The sequence below is a fragment of the Lissotriton helveticus genome, chromosome 7 (assembly GCF_964261635.1).
Source record: "Lissotriton helveticus chromosome 7, aLisHel1.1, whole genome shotgun sequence".
In the NCBI taxonomy this organism is placed as follows: Eukaryota; Metazoa; Chordata; class Amphibia; order Caudata; family Salamandridae; genus Lissotriton; species Lissotriton helveticus.
In genome coordinates this window covers 860,541,006-860,567,151 of record NC_136068.1, presented here as the reverse complement: position 1 = coordinate 860,567,151, position 26,146 = coordinate 860,541,006, and the positions used below count along the sequence as shown (strand labels likewise).

The 26,146-nt window shown below is 45.2% G+C and overlaps 1 protein-coding gene across 1 annotated transcript in view; it reads left to right on the top strand.

The window, feature by feature from the left end:
* Window positions 1-2,781: 2,781 nt before the first annotated feature.
* Window positions 2,782-26,146, top strand: part of SPDL1 (spindle apparatus coiled-coil protein 1) — a 424,110-nt gene continuing 400,745 nt past the window's right edge. Inside the window, exon 1 of the mRNA XM_078653378.1 lies at window positions 2,782-2,873. The gene's annotated coding sequence lies outside the window, so the exon portion shown is untranslated. The remainder of the gene's footprint in view (window positions 2,874-26,146) is intronic.

Below are 26,146 nucleotides of genomic sequence, written 5' to 3'. Positions count from 1 at the left end.
AAATGGTAAATCAATTTGGCCCATCTTGCCAAGACAGCGGCTCTTCATCCTCCTCCATTTGCCATGACAGCAGATACCAGTGGAAATGCTGTAGGGCAACAATGGATATTGAGTCTGCTCAGGGTCTGTGGTCTCCCCTCACTCTGTAAAAGCAATCCAGTTCGAGGGAACTACACACAATGTGGATAGCACAAAACCTTTTCTCTACTCAGATTGAGGGGACTCAACTACTAGTGTGGACAGACAAAATGGTGGGCAAGACATGACATCACACTTGAGGGGAACAAGTCTGTACTGTCAGGCACTGTATTTGCTAGGGGTGGAGAATCGACAATCTGATGCATGGAGTCGCCTGTTTCCACCCTCATATGATCTTCTTTTCTTCCTGTGATCTTCCAGGTGATTTTTTAATAAGCTGGGTTTGTTTGCCTCTTCCATCCTTGCTCATTGCTCAGCTCCTGGCGTTCTGTACATGAGGTCAGGTACAGGGAGCTTGGACGATGGATTCACTGCCATTCCTTTGGCCTCAGGGTCTATATATTGGGTTTGTATTCCATTCTGCTATTCACATGGGTGATCCACTTAATCAGAAGTAGGAGTATGGTAGTAACACTGTTAGCAAGTTACTATTGGTTCCATAGCTAGCTTTGCCTGGGCTAGTGAACGGGGTAGACCAAGCCCCTAAGGCCTTCTGACTTCCATATGTCTCCGTTACATTCCCAACAACTAAAATGACATACGATGATGGCATGGAGACTGCATGAAAAAGGGTAATTACAACGGGGTGGCTCCATGGAAGTATTTAGAGACTTGAAACTTTCAGGCATATTTCAAGCCCTGGTGTTCCTTTGGCTCCTGTTGCTCTTTTAGTCTTTTTCCCCACTATCATGGGATGGGTTGAGAACTGAGTTTCTGCAGGATGGATTTCCTCTGGGGCTGACTTGGTCATCAATTCGGGGTCAATTAATGTCTATTCAAATACTGGTGGGGGTGGTGCTCTCACCTCTATTGGGTACTTTGCTTTTGGAATGCTCGGTCCCTGAATTGGCTTGGCCCCAGTACCTTCTCTTTGGTGTTCAGGGCAAAGGAAATTTGGGGATAACATTCTCTTGGGTGGGTGGTAAGGGTGTCTCCATGAAGGGTGGGATGTAAGTGAGTCTGTGTGTCAGATTTGCATGGCTGCCATTGAGTCCACTGGAGCACTTTTATTTCTCTGCCTGCTTGGAACCAGCATTTCGTAGTGTGCCCTCTCACTGTCCTGCATCTTTCCTCACCATTGGCCCTTCTATATTTTATTATTCATCCGGCAGTTTCTGTGTGGAGTTCTCCCATTAAACATTTACTCTAGTGTGCTGCAAGTAAGAGCTTGTTTACCTTCATTTCATCTCCATCCATGGGCTCGCTGCATCCCCTTGCTTGAGGACGGTGAGGAGAAGGGATGCAGGGGCAATGTCTGGATTACTTACTGGGGATTTCTACTACTCAGAGTAGTACTCTTCTTCATCATAGTCCTACGTCCTACCCACCCTCACTGGTTGACCGGATGCTTGTTGTTGCATTTGGGAGCTTGCTACTACAGGGCTCATCATCTTTAGGGACAGGAAAGGAATATTCAATGTTTCCAGCAGATTAGATCTCATGTAGGCTGGCTCCAGAGGGAGTGGTGTCAATATTATTATTTTTTGTAACTGCTGGGTGCCTTTATTTCAGTGTGGAAATCCCTCTATTATAAGGAGTGTGGCAAGAAAGAGTAGGACTCAGTGTAATGGAGATTACTTGTAAGTAATCCAGGCTACCTTGCAATACTGGCCGTTCAGTGCCCCCTTGGTGGAAGTGGGTGGTGACACCAATTGAATGTACTTCTCTAGACAGAGACACTTGCCGGCAGGGCTTTAAGTAGGCCGGGTCCCTCCGGGTCTTCGGCTAGTCATTTAAAATGGACATTGAAACGGGTCCCTTTCGAGCCATGTATTCATGTCTTCAACTTTTCAAGTAAAAACACAGACCAATTTCTAAACAATGACTATATTTCACATGGGTTACTTAACCGTGCATTCCCTATGAGCGTTTTCTTTTTCCAGGATGTTGTTTTGCTTTATTTTCTGGCAGCACATTACTCTTGTCTAGTGGATAATTGGATTTGAATCGCATCCAGGTGTTTATAAATGGCAACAATTGAGTTTTTGGCTGAAGGCAGTGCAGCTTCCCTCAGTGCTTGCCCGAGCCAAAAAGGTATTGTCTTTAGAATACATACTCATCCAATCCTTAGCCTTCCTCCAAAGCGCACAGAGCAATGGTCACGCATGCTAGTTGCGATTATATACAAATGTGTGGTTAGGGTGGCACCAGGTGCGAATTTTAGTGTATATGTTAAAGCCACGTCCTTAATTGCAGAGGCCCCGCTCCTTTCACGGGCACCCCCCTTTTTTCATCCTACTTAAAGCCCTGGTTGTCGGTTTGATGAATAAAATGTATGTTGCACTGAGCCAGGTGCAAAAAGAGGGGAGCCGTCAACAGTGCATCAGGTGAAGTGGTACCGGGGCTGGATAGTCAGGGACCTACTAAACCTGAATTCTAGATATTTTTACAAACAACCCAGAAGACGGGGGGCTTTTTCCTTGTTTGCATTTGGGTCTTATATCAGTAGCACCCGTGCATCTATAGTTTGCAAGGTTTCCTTCGGCGAGAGGCGACTCACGCCCTCGTGCAGGGACAAACGCCCGGGCTCCGCCTCCCCTCCTCAGCACGCGCTGAACACTTGCCAGCATTCATCATTGTTCGAGCACCCGGCATCAATGCCACCCCTTCGGATGCAGGAGGCTAGCCGTTTCCATAGCAAACGAGCTGTGTGAAGGACTCCTTCCCTGTGAACGGTGAGTGGTTTGACTGTGTCACTGTGCACAATTTTAGGCGAAGTTGTGTTTTAGCGACCGGTATTTCAAACATTGTGAAAAGGAATGTGTCCCTGTGTAACGTAACTGGTGCTGAAGTAAAGCGCTCCAATACCGTCGGGTCGAGTTCGCGCTATATGAATCTGCGAGAGAGAAAAACAAAACCCAGAGGGTAAAGCATGATGTAGTTCTGCGCTTTCTGCTTGCTAGAGACTTGGGCCCCTCCCATGTGACAGAATACTGTTGTGTCCGGTGCCTCCATGCAGTCCTTTATTTAACGCGTACAGGTAGTAATTTCGGCCAAGGTATTGTGTGACCTACATTCATGGTGTAATAAAGGTGCAGTTGGCCCTGAAAGAAGCAATTACATTTTGTCCACATTCCCTAGATTTACAGTACAAAAAAATACAGGCACTAATTGGGATGCAGTGATCTCCTCACAACACCCATGTGACCTACCTAGTGTAACTGGGCCTTCTGCGTTATTGACAACTCCTCATGGTCGCCTGTTGCTGCATCGCGAGATGGTGGTAATCCCCATCTATAATCACCAGCTTCCTTTTTACTCACCATTGTAAACTAGAGGTTCAGGACATTGTATTCTCTTGAAGCAAACAGACTTCAACTCCCATAATGCTTCTGTCAGTAGGTCACCAGCCAGGTTCTCCCTGTTTGTTTTCTTTCGTATGCTTCTCACATAAAATAAACTCGACTACCAGGTTCAACATTGTCACTACAATCACCACGAGAAGGTCCTTTATTCCATCAAAGGAGACTACCAATGAGACAGATATTCGGAAGGGAAGAAAGGTAAAAACACTGAATGTCAAATTTGAATTTCTGTTCTTACTTTACTTTTTGCTGGATGATTTTACACTGTCCTACACATTTCTTTTGCATTGACTATGCATCCTCGACCAGCTAAAAAATAAAACTTCCACCAAGTACCAGCACAGATGTTGTTTTTTTACATAGGAACGCTTTGCAGTGATGGAGTACATTTATAAATTGCTTCACTGCGAACGGATATATTTGCACCACTTTCGTGCACTGTAAATTACTTTAGCAATAACACACTACACCTATTTTCTTTTCAGTGTAAATGCTAAATATCTGCTGAAACCATATGCATTAATCATTATAAGTGATTAAAGGTTAATTCCACTCATTTTGCCAAGTCATTCTGGAGAATCTGCTGTAGCATTCCCTGAAGTTTCAGACAATAACTAGCATCCCTTATGCATCAGTCGTCTTATTTACATTTGGTGTCCTGCTGTGGTTTGTAAAATTGCTGTTAGGTGCTGCCTGATTTTTGTTTGTAATGTGTGTTCTCCTAAGCAGTATTCTAACAGCTAGAGTTAACTTTTCATTGATATACACATTAACGCTTTGCTACTTTTTAAATCACATCTTTAATTCTTAGGCCTCGCGTACAAACAGCTTTAGCTGTGTGTTGTCAAGGACCCATTATCGCCAATACAAAATACATGGAGTAAGCCAGAACCTTATGTATGATTGCATGGCTTTCTTTTCTGTCTCAGTTCCCTGCTCCTTCTTAATTGCTTTCTTCCATGTTCTTGATGTTGTCCCCCCACTGCAGCATAGCTTCCATAATCATTTTAGGTTGACTTGTATCCGTTCACTGCTCTGAGGGGACTATTTTTTCACTCCCTTTCAACACTCCATGGGAGCACATGATTTCCTTGCTGACTTCCCTTTCCCTGACTTAATTACTATTATTATTCTTATTTTGCGAGGACCCAGCGGAACACTGCTACTGGGCCACTCATTATGGAGACCCCAATTAGAAAACCAAAGAACTAAGGCATTCAACAAACATATTATGCACCTTTTTAGTACTCGACCAAAAGTAATGCTTGTTTGTCGAGATTTCTAGTAAGCGGTCCGAAAAGTCTGCCAAAATGGCGGATTAGCCACAGTTCATGTGATCTATGCGCATGCACAAACCAGCCACGTCACAAACCACCATTTGTCTGTGCCTCGCATCAGACTTCAAAGGCTGCCGCTCCCCCCCATCAGCATTTGTCTGTGCCTCGCATCAGACTTCAAAGGCTGCCGCTCCCCCGTTCCCCCCATCAGATGTTCTTACGCTCTACATCCCTTTCCTTCACACTCTGTCACATCCTTAGCTGAGCTTCACTTCACCCCTTCCTCTGCCCTGCCCCACCCACCTCCTCAGCCCACCCTGCCCACTTCCCTCCCTAAAATGTCTTCCTAGATCCCTGTTTCCTCTCTCGCTTCCTTGTTTAATATTGCCTTCCTACACAATAGCAGCATTTCCCTGGTTGCTTTCTACCGTCGCTGCTTCTGCCCGGCCACCACCCTCCTACATAAACACAGCGTTTCACTTATTAGATGTTCTGGCCCTCTTCACTCGGTTCCCCCCCTCACCTTCTTATTCAGTTAAAACACTTGGGAGCACGTTAAACCAAAATCTCACCATGCACTCCCAGATTAGTATGGTGGTATCCTCTTGCTTTTTCACTCTCCGCACCATCCGGAAAATTTCCAGATTCTTTTCTCCCTCTCCCCTCAAACTCATCATGATTGCAATGGTACTATCTCGGCTGGACTACGGCAATATCTTGTACAATGGCGCTCCGGCTTATGCCCTTCGACGCCTACAGCTGGTTCAGAACCAAGCGGCCCGTCTCATCTATGGTCTCCCCAAACTTCATCACGCCACCCCTGTATTGAAGAACCTACATTGGTTGCCCATTAGGGAACGGGCCCTCTTTAAACTTGGCTGTACCGCGTTTCAGGCCCGAGCTAGAACCGCCCCAGCCTTTATAAACTCTGCAATCTCCAGCTAAACCCCGGCAAGGGAGCTCCGCTCCTCCACCCAGTCCCTCCTCTTAGTCCCTCGTTTTAGGAAGAAGAGGATGGGCGGGGTGAAATTCGCTGTCCTCGGTCCCACTTTTTGGAACTCCCTCCCCCCACCATCAGATCCATCCCGCTCTATCCTGACTTCCGTAAGGCCCTCAAAACCTATCTTTTTCTGCAAGCCTTTTCAGTTTAGTCCTCCCGCAGTCCCCACCTAGGTTCAAAAACGTCTCCTAGCGCCAAGAAACCGCCAGGTATATGCGCGCTCTATAAGTGTTTTTAAATTCAAATTCAAATTCAAATTCAAATAGGCCCCGACACAAATGCTGTGTTGTGACGCGCTGAACTCTCAGCACACACGGAGTGAGCCTGTTTGTCAACAGTCCTGCTGTGAACCTTGTCTCAGTTTCTGTCCACTTCCTTTCTTCCATTTTCTGCTTACTGCCTCCGAGCTCGAAATCTGTAGCATGGCGTCCTCATATTAGTTCCGAGCTGCCTCTCTGCAAGCCCGCCGATGCTTTTTGTTGGGGGAGCCCTACCATGCCCAGAACAATAGCCAGGTAAGTAAAACTTCTAAAAAGGCCAAGTTAAGCAGGTCTGATACGCAAGTACAGAAAGTCAGTGTTCAATTCATTTCACACAAAAATGCAAGCTATGTGCAGTGCGTTCGTTAACCCAGCTGACATTCTCAAATCACAGCCCCCTCTCTCACGATGGCGCTCGGGGGGCTGCTAAGTAAGTCTGCTGTAATAGAAGCAAACTGCCCCACTGCAACTAAATACTCCACAGAAGCAGACAAATGTCACATGCGCACAGCCTGGTAGTTGCATTTTGATGGAAACACGCAGCCGTTACCATTCGTGAAAATAAGTTAAGTAAAGCAAATTCAGTGAGTCCGCAAACATCCACATTCACTTTTTGAGGCAAGGAGTTTGCCCTCTATGGATTACTTCCTTATTTCACTGTTGACTCTTTTCTTTCACTCTTCAGTGTCACACGGGGGCTGCACTGCACTAGCCGTACTGCACCATGTCTGAGCTCTGTCAGCTGCAGCTAAATCATTGTGGTGTCAACTCCGCCCTCCAACTCCGCCCTCCAACTCCAACTCCACCCTCCAACTCCACCCTCCAACTCCACCCTCCAACTCCACCCTCCACCCTCCACCCTCCAACTCCACCCTCCAACTCAACCTTCCAACTCCAACTTTACCCTCCAACTCCACCCTCCAACTCCACCCTCGAACTCCATCTCCACCCTCCAACTCCACCTTCCAACTCCAACTCCACCCTCCAACTCCACACTCCAACTCCACCCTCCAACTCTAACTCCACCCTCCAACTCCACCCTCCAACTCCAACTCCACCCTACAACTCCAACTCCAACTCTAACCTCCAACTCCAACTCCACCCTCCAACTCCACCCTCCAACTTCAACTACACCCTCCAACTCCACCCTCCAACTCCAACTCCACCCTCCAATTCCACCTCCACCCTCCACCCTCCAACTCGACCCTCCACCCTCCAACTCCACCCTCCAACTCTAACTCCACCCTCCAACTCCACCCTCCAACTCCACCCTCCAACTCCCCCCTCCAACTCCAACTCCACCCTCCAACTTCACTCTCCAACTCTACCCTCCAACTCCACCTCCAGCTATGCTGCAAAAACGGCCCTGTACCAAAAACGGCCCCCAGGGGCCCAAAACCGGCCCCCACCCGTGCAGTGCACCGGGGGATTGCCCGGTGCCCGCTATGGTCAGTCCGGCCCTGGATTCAACCCAGATCTGCGACTGGGGGTGAGTGTCTGAAAAGTTTCAGTGCTCCGCCGACATCTCTTTGTGTTAGCTTTTTTCGCCCTAAGCATGTGCATGAAAGCACTTGATGCTGATTCTCTCGCAGTCTATGCCACTCTGTGTGCTTTGAAACTTCCTAAGAAACTAGTCATCTCTTTTTTTATTTAATTTTTGTTGGTTGCTTATCTAAACAACTATAAATAGTATAACAATTATTTTTTCAATGTTATTGGAATAAAATATACTGAGTACAAGCAGCCTGGACTCATATAGAAACAAGCATTTACAATGCAACGGTCTCGCCTTTGCAAAAGTTAGCGCTTTTGGCATTGTAAATGACAAATGTTTTATTTATGTGTTGGTTTTGGAAACAGATAAATAAATGGCATTGTCATGAGCAGTAGAGAGTGAGTAGTAGAGAGTGAGTAGTAGAGAGAGTAGTAGAGAGTAATAGTGAGTAGTAGAGAGAGTAGTAGTGAGTAGTAGAGAGTGAGTAGAGAGTAGTAAGTGAGTAGTAGAGTGTGTAGTAGAGAGTAGTGAGTGTGTAGTAGAGAGTAGTGAGTGTGTAGTAGAGACTAGTGAGTGTGTAGTAGAGAGTGTGTAGTAGAGAGTGTGTAGTAGAGAGTGTGTAGTAGAGAGTGTGTAGTAGAGAGTGTGTAGTAGAGAGTGTGTAGTAGAGAGTGAGCAGTAGAGACTAGTGAGTGTGTAGTAGAGTGGTGAGTGTGTAGTAGAGTGGTGAGTGTGTAGTAGAGTGTGTAGTAGAGTGTGTAGGAGAATGTGTAGTAGAGTGTGTAGTAGAGAGTGTGTAGTAGAGAGTAGTGAGTGTGTAGTAGAGAGTGTGTAATACAGAATGTGAAGTAGAGAGATTGAAGTAGAGAGATTGAAGTAGAGAGATTGAAGTAGAGAGATTGAAGTAGAGAGATTGAGGTAGAGAGATTGAATTAGAGAGATTGAGGTAGAGAGATTGAAGTAGAGAGTGTGGAGTAGAGAGTGTGGAGTAGAGAGTGGAGAGTCTGTAGTAGAGTGTAGTAGAAAGTAGTGAGTGTGTAGTAGAGTAGTAGAGAATGTGTAGTAGAGTAGTAGAGAGTAGTAGAGGGTGTGTAGTAGAGTGTGTAGTAGAGCGTGTGTGTAGCAGAGTGTGTAGTAGAGTGTAGTAGAGTGTGTAGTGTAGAGTGTGTAGTAGAGAGTGTGTAGTAGAGAGTGTGTAATGTAGAGTATGTAATGTAGAGTGTGTAATGTAGAGTGTGTAATGTAGAGTGTGTAATGTAGAGTGTGTAGTAGAGTGTGTAGTAGAGTGTGTAGTAGAGTGTGTAGTAGAGTGTGTAGTAGAGTGTGTAGTAGAGTGTGTAGTAGAGTGTGTAGTAGAGTGTGTAGTAAGTAGTGACTGTAGTAGATAGTGTGTAGTAGAGAGTGTCTAGTATAGAGTGTGTCGAAGAGAGTAGTGGCTGTAGTAGTGAGTGTGTAGTGAGTGTGTAGTAGAGTGTGTAGTAGAGAGTAGTGACTGTAGTAGAGAGTGTGTAGTAGTGTGTAGTAGAGAGTAGTGACTGTAGTAGAGTGTGTAGTACAGTGTGTAGTAGAGAGTTGTGACTGTAGTAGATAGTGTGTAGTAGAGAGTGTCTAGTATAGAGTGTGTCGAAGAGAGTAGTGGCTGTAGTAGTGAGTGTGTAGTGAGTGTGTAGTAGAGAGTAGTGACTGTAGTAGAGAGTGGGTAGTAGTGTGTAGTAGAGAGTAGTGACTGTAGTAGAGTGTGTAGTACAGTGTGTAGTAGAGAGTAGCGACTGTAGTAGAGAGTGTGTAGTAGAGTGTGTAGTAGAGAGTGTGTAGTAGAGTGTGTAGTAGAGAGTAGAGTGCGTAGCAGAGAGTAGTGACTGTAGTAGAGAGTGTGTAGTAGAGTGTGTAGTAGAGAGTGTGTAGTAGAGTGTAGTAGAGAGTAGAGTGCGTAGCAGAGAGTAGTGACTGTAGTAGAGAGTGTGTAGCAGAATGTGTAGTAGAGAGTAGTGACTGTAGTAGGGAGTGTGTAGTAGAGAGTAGTGACTGTAGTAGAGAGTGTGTAGTAGAGAGTGTGTAGTAGAGAGTGTGCAGTGATTTGAGTTTTACATCAAATTAAAAACGGGAACGGAACAAACTCATCCTATACATTATTGTGGTAGGTGCCCACGCATATAGGGTTAAATGATGCGTTAGATGCCACAGGTCCCACCAACACGCTTCCTTTATGATAGGAGAATGCCCAACATCGCGGAGATTTGCTCTCTGCTCTTCCCGGATATTTGTATTTTCAAATGTATAATGTTATCCTGCTAAACGAAGACGATGCTCAAACTATAAAAGAAGAGGGTTTCACAGATATGTTAGTCCTTCCGGGCAAACGAAATGACCCAAAGAAAGATCAAGTGACAGTTTAGAGCTCCAAGTGAGTCTTAATAAAATCAGTGTCTGGAACGCATAGCATCAAAAAACGAGCGGGGCATCAAACTGCAGTGTCATTCAATCAAAGCTTCAAGGCTTCTGAGCGCTAGCCGAGAATTATTTTTTGTGAAGCACTAATCACTGTGGAAGGTGCCCCTGCTATCCCAGATGTGAGAAGTCAGTCTGATATGAAAATAAGCAGTATTTGGAATGAATGTATTTGGCAGGGGGAAGGTGGGGCGGCGCAAGACCGTACTGACGAGTGAACAGGAGCCATTTTGTACCGAGTGATTCTGCCTGTGTGCATGTAGACAAACCAGGCAGCAGCATGAGCATGTGATTCGGTAAAATAACAAGCATTTACAATGCAATGGTTTTGCCTTTGTTAAAGTTAGAGCTATTGGCATTGCTCTTGACACTCTGAAGCTCCACTCTGCACTCTGAAGCTCCACTCTGCACTCTGAAGCTCCACTCTGAAGCTCCACTCTGAAGCTCCACTCTGAAGCTCCACTCTGAAGCTCCACTCTGAAGCTCCACTCTGAAGCTCCACTCTCCACTCTGAATCTCCACTCTGAATCTCCACTCTCCACTCTGAAGCTCCACTCTGAAGCTCCACTCCGAATCTGCACTCTGAATCTGCACTCTGCACTCCGAAGCTCCACTCCGAAGCTCCACTCCGAAGCTCCACTCTGAAGCTCCACTCTGAAGCTCCACTCTGAAGCTCCACTCTGAAGCTCCACTCTGCACTCTGAAGCTCCACTCTGAAGCTCCACTCTGCACTCTGAAGCTCCACTCTGCACTCTGAAGCTCCACTCTGAAGCTCCACTCTGCACTCTGAAGCTCCACTCCGAAGCTCCACTCCGAAGCTCCACTCTGAAGCTCCACTCTGAAGCTCCACTCTGAAGCTCCACTCTGAAGCTCCACTCTGAAGCTGCACTCTGAAGCTCCACTCTGAAGCTCCACTCTGCACTCTGAAGCTCCACTCTGCACTCTGAAGCTCCACTCTGAAGCTCCACTCCACTCTGAAGCTCCACTCCGAAGCTCCACTCCGAAGCTCCACTCCGAAGCTCCACTCTGAAGCTCCACTCTAAAGCTCCACTCTGAAGCTCCACTCTGAAGCTCCACTCCGAAGCTCCACTCTGAAGCTCCACTCTGAAGCTCCACTCTGAAGCTCCACTCTGAAGCTCCACTCTGAAGCTGCACTCTGAAGCTCCACTCTGCACTCTGAAGCTCCACTCTGAAGCTCCGCTCTGAAGCTCCGCTCTGAAGCTCCGCTCTGAAGCTCCACTCTGCACTCTGAAGCTCCACTCTGAAGCTCCACTCTGAAGCTCCACTCTGCACTCTGAAGCTCCACTCTGCACTCTGAAGCTCCACTCTGAAGCTCCACTCTGAAGCTCCACTCTGAAGCTCCACTCTGCACTCTGAAGCTCCACTCTGAAGCTCCACTCTGAAGCTCCACTCTGAAGCTCCACTCTGCACTCTGAAGCTCCACTCTGCACTCTGAAGCTCCACTCTGCACTCTGAAGCTCCACTCTGCACTCTGAAGCTCCACTCTGAAGCTCCACTCTGAAGCTCCACTCTGAAGCTCCACTCTGAAGCTCCACTCTGAAGCTCCACTCTGAAGCTCCACTCTGAAGCTTCACTCTGCACTCTGAAGCTCCACTCTGAAGCTCCACTCTGAAGCTCCACTCTGAAGCTCCACTCTGAAGCTCCACTCTGCACTCTGAAGCTCCACTCTGAAGCTCCACTCTGAAGCTCCACTCTGAAGCTCCACTCTGAAGCTCCACTCTGAAGCTCCACTCTGAAGCTCCACTCTGCACTCTGAAGCTCCACTCTGAAGCTCCACTCTGAAGCTCCACTCTGCACTCTGAAGCTCCACTCTGAAGCTCCACTCTGAAGCTCCACTCTGCACTCTGAAGCTCCACTCTGAAGCTCCACTCTGAAGCTCCACTCTGCACTCTGAAGCTCCACTCTGCACTCTGAAGCTCCACTCTGAAGCTCCACTCTGAAGCTCCACTCTGAAGCTCCACTCTGAAGCTCCACTCTGCACTCTGAAGCTCCACTCTGAAGCTCCACTCTGAAGCTCCACTCTGAAGCTCCACTCTGCACTCTGAAGCTCCACTCTGCACTCTGAAGCTCCACTCTGCACTCTGAAGCTCCACTCTGAAGCTCCACTCTGAAGCTCCACTCTGAAGCTCCACTCTGAAGCTCCACTCTGAAGCTCCACTCTGAAGCTTCACTCTGCACTCTGAAGCTCCACTCTGAAGCTCCACTCTGAAGCTCCACTCTGAAGCTCCACTCTGCACTCTGAAGCTCCACTCTGAAGCTCCACTCTGAAGCTCCACTCTGCACTCTGAAGCTCCACTCTGAAGCTCCACTCTGAAGCTCCACTCTGAAGCTCCACTCTGAAGCTCCACTCTGAAGCTCCACTCTGCACTCTGAAGCTCCACTCTGAAGCTCCACTCTGAAGCTCCACTCTGCACTCTGAAGCTCCACTCTGAAGCTCCACTCTGAAGCTCCACTCTGAAGCTCCACTCTGAAGCTCCACTCTGCACTCTGAAGCTCCACTCTGAAGCTCCACTCTGAAGCTCCACTCTGCACTCTGAAGCTCCACTCTGAAGCTCCACTCTGAAGCTCCACTCTGCACTCTGAAGCTCCACTCGGAAGCTCCACTCTGAAGCTCCACTCGGAAGCTCCACTCGGAAGCTCCACTCGGAAGCTCCACTCGGAAGCTCCACTCGGAAGCTCCACTCGGAAGGGGCAAAGATCGGAGCATCACGGAACTAAAACAAATATAAACAAGGCAGTGAGTGCAGCACCGCCTTAGCAGTGGGATAGCAGCCTTGATAACATCGGAGCAGCCCCTGCGCCCGGCCTCAAAACAATAAAGGCAACTCTAGAATGCAGATTTACCTGTATCCCGCAAGTGATGTACGCAGATGGGAAAGAAACAAATAGCAACCTTGGAGAGCTGGCGGGGCAGGCAAACACAGCATCGGGAGACGCAATATAAATAAAATAACAGCTAGTATCAAATTATACAAAAGCCCAACGTAACGAATTGCTCAAAAAAGTCAAACATCATGTGTACATGAAGACGCAATATAAATTAAAAAAAAAAAACAGCCACCAACAGATTAAAGAAAAGCCCCTCCATAGCGGATCGGTAAATAAACTCCAAACGCATCTGTTTATGCAGCATCACACAACCATCGGGAGACGCAATATAAATAAAATAACAGCTAGTATCAAATTATACAAAAGCCCAACGTAACGAATTGCTCAAAAAAGTCAAACATCATGTGTACATGAAGACGCAATATAAATAAAAAAAAAAAAACAGCCACCAACAGATTAAAGAAAAGCCCCTCCATAGCGGATCGGTAAATAAACTCCAAACGCATCTGTTTATGCAGCATCACACAACCCACATGCCCGTAATATTAAACAAACAAGTGATAGCCGCAAACCTTATCATTTAAATTAGTTAAAAAGCCGTTGTCCGAGCACCCGTGAATTGCCTGAGAGCTGGGGTACAAGCCTTCGCCAATGCAGAACGGGCACAGAGAGGCAGCCTGCTGTGGCGGAGCGCAAAATGATGCCCCCCCTGCAGAATGCGAAGAGGCCCCGAGGCTCTTGAGTATAAAGCATGCCTCGCAGATATGTAATGAGCTTGGGCTGAATAGGATCCCCCCGAAAGGCTGCAGGGTTTCTGCATGTTAGCCCCTAAAGAGCGGTAACATTATTAAAGCCGGTTTATGAGGTAATGGACAAAGTAAATGACTTCAACTAAAAAGGGTGTAAAAAAGGGCCGTGTCTTGATTTCGAGTGCTCGATCGGTTTATGAATTATGTGATGACTCGGTTCAGATATGGGGTCCAGGATCAGTACATATCCAAACGCCTTACGCTATCGGCTTGGATAGAAAGTATTGTAACCAAACTCGAGGGGACTTCAGAAGTACAGTGCCATAAAATTCAGCCATCAATGTTTAAAACTAAATAAAAAGGTAGCGTCCCAAAAAAATAAATAAATAAATAGCGCCTTCGGGTAAAGTCCGCGCTATATAAAAATGCATAAATAACTAACTAAATACATACCGCAAATCACTGCCGTCACTCTGCCGGCCTGCGACCAGGAAGTCAGGCAGGCCGGCGCGTCAACAGGAAACAGGAAGTAGGAGGGCGGGAGCCTACCCCGCCTCCCACGGAAGAGCCGCGATTGGACGGAGCCGCCGTGTTTGGAGCACCGGAGCAGGCAGGAGCCTACCCTGCGCCCCGGTGCAGAAGGAGGTAAGAAGAGTCCTGCTGCCGGGCCCTGCAGCTGAGGAGAGCCGCCGCACGAAGGAAGCCGGTGAGTGCGTTGCTGAGCGGGGAAGGGGGAGGCGGGGGGCGCGGGGAAGGGGGAGGCGGGGGGCGCGGGGAAGGGGGGGGGCGGGGAAAGCATGTGCGGGCGGGCGGGCTTTGTATGTATGTGTGCGTGCGTGTGACTGTGGGGGAGGGGGGTGTGTGTGTGTGAGCGAGTGTCTGTGTGCCTGTATGTGTGTGCCTGCGTGTGCATGCGCTCGCCTGTGTGTGCGTGCGTGCGTGCATGCAGAGGGGTGGGGGCTGCCTGCCTGCGTCTGTAAAAGCAAGGGCTGTGAGTTACTCTGCGCATGCGCGGGGGCAAGCCTGTTCATTCCAAGCCAGCCTCAGCCAGCCTCGGGAAAAACGAAAGTAATAAAAAAGCGAAACTGACACTGCCACTGCAGACAATGCTGCGCGCTCCCGAGGTGAAATCCGGCACTGAAAACGCTCGTAACACTTTGGTGTCCACTCTCCTAAAAACGGATCACATTAGTTGTCGAGCTGACAGCATTCATGCTTCGCATGAATGCTAACGTCAGCTCGACCTAAAAACAAAACTGTGAGTCACCATCATCTGCTATGTAGTTACCTTCACTTTGTTTACAGTAGGTTTCACACACTACCATGAAAGCCAGACGACCCCCTCTGTTTGTTGCTGCCTGTTTATTGACAATGACCGACTTCAGTTAGGCTCTATCTGGGGAGACTCCACGTTGACAAATTGACCAATGCAAACTTAACAGACGAAAAACTCTTTAAAACCAGACTTCACAAAAGACGAACGGAGACTTAAACTTTTTTCCTATTGGGAGAAAAACTTTTTGGAAAAGGCAACAACTTGGTTCATGCATGCAGCATTCCTGTACCTTCAAAGCATCATATATACAGGACACAGAACCTTGTACAAACTCTGGACATTGACCAGGCTCTTGACTTCAGCTTTGGGCAAGTGAGCCGAACCTTTTTTTTTTTTTTGTCCTCATATGCCACCTAGGTTCTGATTGTGCAACCTACCGATATACAAACACCATGCTGTCTCAGTTCTTTCGACTGGTGGGGAGCATAGAAATGGAACGGGGCCTTCATCCCACAGCAGTAGTGTATAAACCGGCTTTGCAAAGACAGAAAACCATACGGAGATCCCAGAAATGCAGCCAAAAAGATGCTAGAATAGCATCAGTGTCCAGCTGTGCCCAGAGATGGGGTTGATGGCTTAATCATTGGACCTGAGGAAAAAAAAAAAAAAAAAAAACCCAGGTTGTCAATGGTCCCACCTCAAAAGATACCAGAATGATATTTTGTCCCTGTTCCCAGCTCTAGCCAAGTCTAACCTGGAGACCTGTAATACAGAAGTGCACCACTCATTAATCGAGGGAGGAAGAGAGTCTTTCCACTTCTTACAAATCTCTCTCCTAGCAAGCAGGATAGTTTAGAAAATCAACTTTCTTGCTGCTGCTGGAACACTGTCCACAATGCCAAAGATTACAGAGGTGAGGTCTAGAACAATGTTAGTACCCAGTGATATTGTAAGGGTCTTACTTATGGCTTCCCAGAACAGAGAAAGAAGAGGACACTCGAAAAACATGTGTGTGTCAGCTGCGGCTAACAGGCCACATCTCGCACAAGCCACCCTATTTCCCTGATTAAATTTGGAAAGTCGTTTGGGCGAATAATAAGCTCCATGGATGGTAAAGATATGGTTTCTACGTAGCCATGCTGGTTTGACAATGTCCCACATCATACCGCATGATGTAATCCAAAGGTCTTGCAAGTTGGGGGTAATTAAATGCGGTGTCCAAAGCTGTTCCGGAAGCGAAAATTCACCATCCAGTTCTTCCAGGATTAGTTTATACCAAAATGAGATCTCCTTCTTAGTGGGAGATTTCTCAACTAGAAGAGTGATAAGGTTACTATGTCTACCCAGTGGAAACCTAGTTCCTCGAGATGGTGAAACTTTATATGCACTGGATTAACTTGATATTTGCATGTATTTAAATCTGGAAAAGTTTGGGCCAATTTTATTACTTAAACAGTCCCAGGGTAGCAGAGTGCCATCATCAAATAGATCTCCCCATACCAGAAGTCCAGCATCTCTAATAGATTGCGCGAGTGTATCTCCCAGCCACGCCGGACACTCCGGAAGGCCCCACAGAGGCGTTCTACAACCGTAGTACCCTATTTTGATGCCCTTAGTTAACTGGGCCCAAATTCTTGCCATACCCCGTAAAACTTTCAGTTTGACTTTTTTTAAAAACTTAGGATCTCTGAATTTAAAAAGAAAACCTGACTGGCTCACCCTCTCTGCCACCAATAAAGTAGAAAAAATAGAACCAACTCCATGATCTGATGGATTCTTTAATAAAATCCTAGCGTGAGATAGCTGGAAAGCCCAAGCATAGATCTGCAGGTCAGGGGCTACCAGCCCACCCTTATCTCTGCGTCTCCTGATTTTCTTCCAAGAAATTCTCACGAGGTGATTATTCCAAATGAAAGTATTAATGTCAGCCTGTAATTTTTTAATGAGAAGAGGTTCAAAGTATAAAGGAATAATGTTAAATAAGAAAGTAATCTTCGGTAGAATAGACATCTTAACAAGATTAATTCTACCCAACAAAGACAACGGGAGATGGGCCCAGTTCTGGAGCAACTTGCGACATTCTTTAGCTACTTTCGAGAAATTTTTAGTAGCAATCTGATCTATGTCGCCAACAACAACCAGACCTAGATACCTCATCTCCTTACCAGGCCGAATGCCTTCAGTAAAGGAGCTCTGATCAATGTTCCAGGTCATCATCTCAGTTTTTAATGTATTGATCTCGTAACCGGACATCTCCCCAAACTCCGATGCCAATTTGAATATTGCAGGAAGGGCCAAATGGGGTGCGGACGTAAAGATGAGAATATCGTCCGCATATAGGGCCACCTTTCTCTCCCAACCCCCGCATGTGAACTCTTTGATGTCAACACTATCCCTCAAACTCTGGGCAAATGGTTCAGCATATAAATCAAAAAGAAGTGGAGAGAGTGGGCAGCCCTGCCGAGTTCCCCTAGAGATGTCAATAGGATCAGATAATACACCATTTACCAGAACACTGGCCTTAGGATTCCGGTATAAAAGTTCGATAGCACGACGGAATCTACCTCCCACGTTGAACTTTGCCAAGGCCTCCGACAGGTACAACCAGTTGACCCTGTCGAAGGCCTTGGTGGCATCCAACGTTAGAGCTGCGAGTGGAAGAGATTTGAGAAGCGCCAGATCTATAGCTCCTATTAAGTCGTGTGTCAGTTGGAAGAGTTGACGTCCTTTGACAAACCCCTTCTGATCTGGATGTAAAATGAGGGGTGCAACTACGGCTAATCTATTTGCAAGTATGGATGAGAATATCTTGTAATCTCCGTTTAAAATAGAGATTGGTCTATAAGAACCACATGCCGTTGATGGCTTCCCAGATTTTAATATTACAGTGATAGAAGCGCTATCCCATGACTCCGGAGGAGGCGCCCCATGCATAAGAATCTGATTAAACAGGATTGTCAAAAAGGGGGCAAGCTCCTGCTCCAATGATGAATACATTTCTGCTGGCAGGCCATCTGGGCCAGATGCCTTACCTTTCTTAGCATTCTGGATGGCTCTCCTCACTTCATCCTCTGAGATTTCGGTCTCTAGCTTCTCACTCTGGGCTACAGATAAACATGGGAGGGAAATTTTACCAAGCCAATCCCTAATGGTAACAGGATCTAATGTTTTATCCTCCCGGTATATGGCTTGGAAGTATTCTTTGAAAGCTGCTCTAACATCAGCATCCACAGATAAGGGGAGGTCATTAACTTTAATCAGGTCAATGTTGTTGCGTGCCTGATCCGTTTTGGCCTTCCATGCCAGTAATTTTCCAGCACCCTCCCAATACTGGAAATGTGCAAGCTTGTTGGCCTCCCATCTTTCTTGTAATCTCAGGTTGAGAGTTGAGGCCAATTGACCCTTTAAGGAGAGTAATCTTTCGCGCAAAGGTATCAATACATCATCCGAGGAACTAGCCTTGGAATCAATCTCCAACTGGACCATAGATATATTCGCCTCCACCGAGGCGACGGCCTCTCTATACTCCTTTCTTCTATAGGCCACTCTAGCTGTAATTAGGCCTCTCAGAAACGCCTTAAGAGAGTCCCAGACAATTCCAATATTAGCAGAGCCAACGTTTGTACTCAAGAAATGCACTACCTCAGTTTTTATAAATAGTGTATCCTCAACATGAGAGAGTAGTGAACGGTCAAAAGACCAGATCCTTGCCGGCGCTGTCAAAGGAGTTGTGAGTTCCAGTTGCACGGCTGAATGATCTGATAGATGTAGGGGAAGGTATTTAATGATCTTAACAGTGTCTACCAACGTCTGGTTAATTAAGATGTAATCGATCCTTGATTGGTGATGATACTTATAATTCCTAAATGAAATACCTTGCTGTTGGCCTGCCCTTAATCTCCAGATATCCACATATCCATATTGCTTCATTGCATTTATCAAAAAGGATCTTGACTTTGACGGGACTTTAGACCTGTTATTAGGAGTTTAATCCAATATAGGGTCCAAAACAATGTTAAAGTCCCCTGCCAATATTGCTGGCTCTGGGTAAGACAAAAGATGGAAAAAGATAGTTCTCAAGACAGATGGGTCATCCTGATTAGGCCCATAATACCCCACTATTGTTAGTTGGAAGCCCAAAATAGATAGAGAAGCAATGACCCATCTACCATTAGGGTCCACTTTTGAGTCTAAGACCTTGATTTTAAGATGTTTCTTAAAAATAATTGATATACCTCTAGAGGTCAAGGACTGAGAAGTAGAGATCGCAAAATCAATCCATTTATTAACCTTGACCAATTCGTCGATTTCAGCCTGAACCAGATGCGTCTCTTGGAGGATGATAACCTGAGCGTCTGAGTCACGAAGATACTGCAGAAGTGTTCTAGCTCTAGGTTTAGTACGCAAGCCATTAACGTTCCATGAGATTATCTTTAGTTTAGTCATCATAACTGTTCCGAAGACCTCCCCGTCTCAATTCAAAATAAGAGTCAGCACTATACTGAACCCCCCCTTCAAAAGTTATCAGCACATCACAAAAAGGTATATAACTGACTAAGCATAATACATCATTATATTGGCAAATAAGGAATTTTCTAATGATTTTTAACCCCCCCTCAACCCTGTGCCCTCTCCACCCTCCACCCCTCCCATGGAGAACCCGTGCTGTATCTAACCGGATCAAGTCCAGTAGATGGCACCCCTACCTCAGGTTGCCGCCACCCCTATCCCCCTGGAAAGAAAAAAACCCAGTAAGGTCAAAGTTTGAAAAATAAAAAAAATTAAAAAATTTCCCTATCTTAAAGTGAGTAGTGCGTGAGAAACAGATGGTAAAGAGGAATAAGGTACAAGACTTAACAGCCAATTGTCTTGTTTCCACCTTCTACCCCACACATTTCCTACTCATTTTTTTATCTTCCTTCCCTTTTTCCCGTTTTCCCCTTTTTTTTTTTCCCCCTTCCTTGTCTCTATGTATTTTTTTTTTATCTATACACATGATTATATAAATTTTTCTATATGTTTTTTTTCTCGTACGTTTTTAGTGTTTTAGTATTTAGTATTTAGTGTTTAGTAAATAGTTCGGATATTTTCTTTTCCTTTCCACCTTTCTTTAAAGATCATGCTTTTACTTTTTGCAAAATAGATATAAACACCAGATACTCCTACCAAACATCAGTAGAAGATCTGGGTCCTATTTATCTGAGCCCTTATTTCCTAGGTCCAAAAGGAGCTCATCGGCAGCTTGAACAGACCTGATATTCATCATATTATTGTTGTACATAACCCTTAATGAGGCTGGGAATATAAGCTGGGCTGTTGCACCTAGTCTCTTAAAGGCATCTAAGCGCTTACCAAACTCCCATTGCTTTTCCAGAGTGACCCTACATAAATTTGACCTTATAAGAAAAGTAAAGCCCTTACCAGGTAATGACTTTTGTTTTAAGGCCAAGTTTAGAATCTGCTCCTTAAGAGCGTAGGTGTGAAAATTGACAAGAATTTTACGAGGTTTCGACCTTTGTGGATTTAGTCTGAAGGGGTCCCTGTGGACCCTCTGGATATCAGTAGCCAAGACCTCTAGAGATTGATCCAAGGAAAGAGAATCTTTTAGTAGAAGAGCAATGAACTTCTTAATATCTGATCCTTCTGTTCCTTCAGGGATGTTAAGAACGCGGATGTTACCCCTTCTAGCATTGTTCTCCAACACCTCCATTCTGTCTATTAGGGTCTGATCCTCTTTCTTTAGTTTGCCAATATCTTCCATTGCCTTATCCAGATGTAACGAGATCGCCCCAACAGTCTCTTCCAAGACACCAGTTCTGGAGGTTAACCCATCTATTTTATTGTCCAAGGACTCGCAATAGTTCCGAATCTCTCTCTGTATAGATGCAGACTCTTCGAACCCCCTTTTAATGTCACGAGATAAGGTAGAAAACATTAGTAATAAAGAGGCTGCTGTGATGCCTCCACCCTCCAGGGGTAACACATACTCAGAGCCCAGGTCTGAAAGCTGCCGCTGATCTAAGTCTAAGTCAGAACATCTGATTAGCGGGTATGGTCCCCCTGCTGCCTCCAAGTCCATACCCACGTTTGCTGCAGCTGCAGTTTCCTCCAAAAGAGAGGGAGGAGCCGAACCTTTTTAAGTGTTAGTCTGCCATGGGTAGGCACAGCATGGACTCAGGACAAACTTTGCTGCTGTGACCTGTGGTAGATGCAGAGCTGTATTTCTGTGTGGAGAGAGTAGCTGCCCCAACACTGGAACACCTACACAAGGCCCAGCTGCTGCAGGTTCCGCGTGGAGAATGACTTAAAGAACAAAGACTGCCCAAGAGCTCTCCAGCCAACCTGTCCTGGAAGTAAGACAAAGATCACAGACAAATACTGCCTGATTGTGGAGCTGTACGGACGCCTGGGGCATGGTGCACTAATGGAATTTGTGGCTGCAAAGCTTGCAATTCGACCATCAAATGCTATGTGACCAAAGTCCCAATGTATCAAAGGCAAATTGTGATTTGCAAATGCTTTAGTGTTTTCAAGTGTCACTTTGTGACCCTTTATCAATCATTAGGAAAAAGAAGCATGAAATGAGCGTTCGTTTTCCTAATGAATTGCAAGAGATTGTAATAATGGTTTGTGCCTGAAACTGAGGTTGCAACCACTGATCACATACTGGCACCCAAAAGGAGGTGGCATCAGTTCACAAATTGTTTGTTTTACCCAATGTCCCTTACAGTATTCCATATTTTAGGGCGAGCTTTCAATCTCTTGTATATACTTTAATATATACACTTCTGTGTAGGCTTAAACTCCGCCAACTGCTTTTCCTTTGTTTGTTGTAGTATCCTTTAAAGATCCTTGCTTGCTAGTGGTCGGTCCTGCCTCTCCCCCCCCCCTTTCTTTCTTCCATTCCTCCCATGGAGCAGGGACTAAGTACTGTATTTTTACACTATGGTTCTTTAACTGTTCTTTGGGGGACTATTTGTTTTTTGGTTTCCTGCTCTGTTACTGTTTGCCTGTGTCCAGCTTCAGCACCATAGTAGCTTACATTTTAATACAGTATTCCTTCCTCCACCTCCTCTTAATGTCACAGTTGTGTTAGTGCTGGCTATGCTGTGCTTTCTCAGCCCACTTGAGCATGGGGGTCGAAGCTTTGGCAGGCTTATTTGGCTCCTGTTTGCTCACCACATGGGCCTCGTGTCATCGCACCTTCCCCCTATTAAATGCATGCACAGTCTGCTTTCCCCATCACAGAAGAGATAATCACACAACTTCGCATCTATCTCTGTACATCAGCAAGGCTTCTGCCAGACGTAGGTCATTTTAACATCCGGCAAACGTCACGCTATTCAGGCTCTTCCTGGGTCCTCTTTCTTCCAATCCCTGTTCGTTGTTCACCTGCTTTTCCAGATAGGCACTCAGTTACTTTGGTATGTTGGCATCCTCCTCTGTTCTGTGCTCTGCTGTTTCTGCCTGTTCTCGCTGACTCAGGACAGGGTCATTATTGCATACCCATATCAAAGCTCTGAAGACCACTTTCGCACAAATACACGCCCCATGAAAGTGCTATGGTTGGAAGCGTGCGTATTTGTCGTGTGCACAAAAAGAGATGGTAAACAGACATATACTATTACTTTGCGAGTAGTTTGCAGCCATGTGCGATGTTCCAGTGTATTGTGCACTTTTGTACAGATGTTTGACGAGTCTGGCAGCCAAGGGTTCAAGTGTGCAAGCTGAGCACAGCGGGCTCTGAGTGCAGCTGAAGCCCATGCGCACATGGTGCAACTAAACCTAAACCTGTGACAGTCGCAAACTCGGATGTTCCACCTAGCTGGATATACTGTGTGTATATGCACTTGTGCAGCGATGGCCACAGAATCAGGTGTGCAGCAAATGCCCTTTCCCACCTCATATACCCTAAACCAGGGGTTTAAGTGAGCCGTCTAGCAGCCTGTACCACATGCAGCCCTGGCATGGCCACGGGGTCAGGTTTTCATGCTAATGCCCACACGTACGTTCTACACCTTAAATCTGTGGCTTAGGTGTGCCCCCTAATGGCATCTACAATGTGTGTATGCATGGCTGCATGCTCCCATGCAACACTGGTCATGGCCGCTGATTTAGATGTGCAGATAATGTCCTTGCACATCTCGTATACCTATATATATATATATATATATATATATATATATGCCTCCAACTGGTTTCGATGCAAATGAAACCTCCCGAGCACTTTCTCCAGCGCACAGACACAAGTAAAGCTCCAAAACCAGTCTTTCAATTCATCGTGGTTTATTCAATCATAAGTGCAGGGGTGCAAATGAGAGCATCGAACAGACGCGTTTCGGGCGTGGCCGCCCTTGCTCACTGTTAGCGGTCAGGTGGACAAACTGACATTTTTATAGTTCACATTGCATTTCGAAAAAAGCGCGGTTAAATGAAATTTGCGCGTTCTAACAAAATTAGTAAACATGGTAAAAGGACTTATACAAAATGTAAAGTAAGTAATGCTTCTCAAACTATGTCGGCCATCTTAGCTTAGTCAAAGAAGACATTTAAGTCAATGAATCTAATGCCTTAACAGTTCATACAGATAAATCCAAATATTTTAGTGGTACATAAAAATAATGCATTCCATAAATATAATTTCAACTAGAGGCAATTCCATTTATAAGTATATATACTGTTTCCAAAGCACAAATGCCCCAGAAGGTATTCTTGACAATCGACAAAAAACGGTTTTGAGTGCATTTATAAATAAAGAGCACAAATGCCCCATGTCCTCACCATTTTTTCTATGTTTATAGTGTTTAAAAATGTCTTTTTCAAACTAGTGATTCAATACATACATTTGTCCATCCTATCATAAAAAACTTAATGTTACAAAAGTGGGGGAGTGACAAAGTGTCAGCGATCAGGCTCGTTTTGACAAATTGTGTGCTAAGTTAAATCCAACACCAAAATCAAGATTAAAAAAAGACAAATACTGTGTCAATAAATGAGTATTTTCAAAATAGGGTGTGAATCATTATAATTGATATTTGTTAAATTCTCGGATGTTAACGCCACATCCTCTTTGCTCCGAGAGTCACACAGTGGGAGATATATGTAAATCATTTAATTTGTACCAAATGATTACATTGATAGATTCAATAGTGTACTTTAGCTACAACTATCGTTATTATGAGACTAAAGGGAAACATGATATCTGAAAACGGTAATATGTAGAGAATTTATAGAAAATTCCTCAAATCTTCTCCCATATTAAGATCTGCAGGAGTTTTGCTGTTGAGTCTTATGATATACATTGACTCCAGTTGTCTTAGTTTCTTTTCATAATCCCCTCCTTTTTTAGATGTTCTTACAGCATCAATTACAAAATAATTTAGCTGAGATAGGTTTCTGTTGTGAAATTGGTCAAAGTGTCGAGCTACAGGGTAGCTCTGATCACAGTTCACAATGGCCCGAAGATGTTGGAGGATACGCTGGTATACAGGTAGTTTGGTACTCCCTATGTACCTCAAATTACAAGTACAGGTTAAGACATATACTGCTAGTTCTGTCCTGCAGGTATAGTGGGCTTTTATTGCAATGGGCTTTGGATCAAAGGGAGTTGTGTAGGTCCTAGTGTTGATGCCAAAATGGCATGCACGGCAAGAGATGCAGCGGTAGAAACCCTTACGGGGTGACAACCAATCATCATTTTTTACAGTTTCTGGTGCACTGGATACCAGCTCATTGCGCATGCTATAAGCCCTTCTATATGTTACTGTTGGTTTATCTGGTAAGATATCATTTAATACAGGGTCAGTTAAAATTACTGGCCACTGTTTTCTCACCAGATTAGAAATGTAGCGGGCTTGTCTGCTGTAGCTGGTAATTAGTCTGATTTCATCACCATTGCCTGTCAAATTTGTAGCATCCTTACTCGTTGAGGTTTCTGCTAATAAGTTCATCCTGTCCACTTTATTCGCCTTGGTTCTGGCTTTATCTAGTTCTGTTCTTTTGTAACCCCTTGCTTCCAAACGGGAACTTGCCTCTTTTTGGTGCTGATCACGAAGTTCTATCGTGCTACAAGTCCTATGTATTCTCAGGAACTCCCCGTAGGGGATTGCTCTAATAGTGTGTTGCGGGTGAAAACTTTGTGCATGCAGGATGCTATTTCCCGCTGTGCTTTTCCTAAAAAGACTTGTTATAAGGGTATTGTCCACTATTTCAACCAGAACATCAAGGAAACTGACCTTGTGTTTGCTTATTTCAGCAGAAAATTTCAAATTGGAGTTATTCTTATTGATGCTAGATACAAACAAATTGGCCTCTTCCAAACTCCCTCTCCAGACAATAAAAATATCGTCAATATACCTAATGTATTTCACAATGTTGTTATTCCAAGCTGTGGCATGTTCCACCTTGAGGACATGCTCCTCCCACCAGCCCACGTGGAGCCCCGCGTAGCTGGGGGAGAAGCATGCCCCCATAGCCACACCTCTCAACTGCTTGTAAACCTTATCATCAAAAAGGAAGACATTATTATTAAGGCAGCGTTCAATCATAGTGATCAGCATGGCATTGTGCTTGTACAACTCAACAGGCCTTTTATCCAAATAAAATTTGATAGCTTTTAGGCCTTCTTCATGTGAAATACTAGTATAAAGACTAGCAATGTCCATGGTCATTAACAGGTATTCCGCTGACCAATTACATTGGTTAATGTTTCTGAGGAATTCCGTCGAGTCCTTGATGTAGGCAGGTAACTTTATTACAAAGTCTTGCAGGTAATAGTCAATGTATTTTGAAGTATTTTCAAATAAGCTATTTATAGCAGATACTATTGGCCGCCCTGGAATTGGAAAGACATCCTTATGAACTTTCGGGATGAAATAGATATTAGGCAATACTGGGTGATCTTTTTGCAAAAAGTTCATTTCATCCTTTGATAACAGACCATCTCTTTTCCATCCGTGAAGTTCCTTATGGTAGGCTTGTTGGATCGACCTTGTAGTTTTAAGATCAATCTGTGTATAGCATTCTGGATCATTGAGATGCTTATATGCCTCTTCCATATATTGTTGTTTGCCCCAGAGTACAATATTTCCACCTTTGTCAGATGGTTTGACAATAACTGTTTGTTCCATTTTTAGTTTTTTCATTAACTCATTATATGGTCTTGTCTTAATGTTTGTAACTCTTTCTTTTTCTTTGGTACGTAAATTGAGTGTTTTGAGGCCATCTATTATGAGATCCGCATATACATCTATTGCATCCTTAGGCATTGTTGGCATAAAGGTTGATGG